The following is a 1,546-nucleotide window of genomic DNA, read 5'->3' on the forward strand; positions in this document are numbered from 1 at the left end:
AGACAGCCCAGGTTTGAATCTCAGAAGGGTATGTCTGGCTGATGAAAACCAAATAAGGTTTGAAATAGCTATCCCAGTTCTCCCTTAATTCTTTGTTAGCAATTCAAATTTTGGAACACATATGATGTCGCAGTTAAGCGACTGCTGCCTGTGGATGGCTCTAGGTTGAGCTGATACAGGCAAAAGACTTCTCTTTCCCGTATTTGGGCCAACAGGGTGCTCTAAAAGAAAAAAAGCATTCATCCTCTTCCCCTGTCTCTTGTAGCTAACAAAGTGAGAAAGAGCCTGTGGCCTAGTGGCTAACATCTCTGCTTAACATGCAGACAGCCCAATAGTAATATATATATTACTATTGTGTGCGACAAACAGAATTAGAAAATGTATTACTTTATAAGATAACTTACTATCTCACCTTATTATGGAAATTCTGTTTTTACATTTCAACTGTTCATGTGACTCAAGAAGTTTAATGCAAAACCAATTTGGTCATAACAGAATGTGCAATAAATCATGTATTACAAGCCTGTCACAAATAAAAATAAGTTTCTTCAAATAAAACTTTGTACTCATCTTTATTTCTGATATTCTATTAATCCTCTCTAATAAAATAGGATACATTTCAATCAAGCCCAAAGTCCTTAATGTATTTGACATTGTGTTAACCACTTCTTGCTGGGACAGAATTAAGGATGGATAAGGGAGATACTAAGTCAAGTCTGTTATTTATTATGAATGTTTGTAGATACTGAAATAGAGCAGTTTCATTCTGGAAAAGGTTTTTGAGTGTATTAGCATTAAGTAGAATCTAATTATAATTTGTGGGTGCAGATGTACATTCTATCAAAAGTGTGGCTATTATTGATATTTTGTAAGAGATTTGCAATAGGATAAGCTTGGCTTGATAGATTTTAAGCTAAGTGAAACTTGTAGTATGAGACTGACTTATGTCATATGAACATATATTAATTAAACAATATAGGCAAACAAAGAAAAATATTTCTTAGAAGTACTAACTTTACACCAGATGTATATAAACATATGATGAACCTTCTCTATGCATGGGTATCTAATAGAGCATGGAAAGAATACTTATAGGCATATAGTTAATAAATGTTATTTAATCTATAGTTTGTCCTTGTGTTATGATGGTAATTCTGATTATAATTTTATTGCTAAGGAACATGGTCATAAAGTACAATGAGGACAATCAACCAGTGGAACAGCTTACCCTCAGAAAATGTGGCCACTTCATCACTGGAGATTTTTAAGAAGAGACTAGACCAGGGGTAAGCAACCTCGGCTCTTTTATGACTCGTGGACTTCAACTCCCAGAATTCCTTTTTCTTATTTTTTTTTTTTTTTCAATATAAAATTTTATTATTTTCATCATAGAAAAAAAACATCACAAATATTACACAATACTATATGAAAACCCACCCCCCACCCCCCCGGACTTCCCAAACCTAGTCCCAGGATAATATTCAAATATAAGTAAACAAGTATTAATATCTCTAACTCCACAAGTATATTATTCTACATAAGTAGG

General features: G+C 33.4%; 1 protein-coding gene across 1 annotated transcript in view; it reads right to left on the reverse strand.

Annotated features, from left to right (window-relative positions):
* TPK1 (thiamin pyrophosphokinase 1) overlaps positions 1-1,546 on the reverse strand; it is a gene marked incomplete at its 5' end in the record, with an annotated part of 353,835 nt that overhangs the window by 221,689 nt on the left and 130,600 nt on the right.

This window comes from Protobothrops mucrosquamatus, unplaced genomic scaffold (assembly GCF_001527695.2).
Source record: "Protobothrops mucrosquamatus isolate PMUCROS unplaced genomic scaffold, P.Mucros_1.0 scaffold111, whole genome shotgun sequence".
NCBI lineage: Eukaryota > Metazoa > Chordata > Lepidosauria > Squamata > Viperidae > Protobothrops > Protobothrops mucrosquamatus.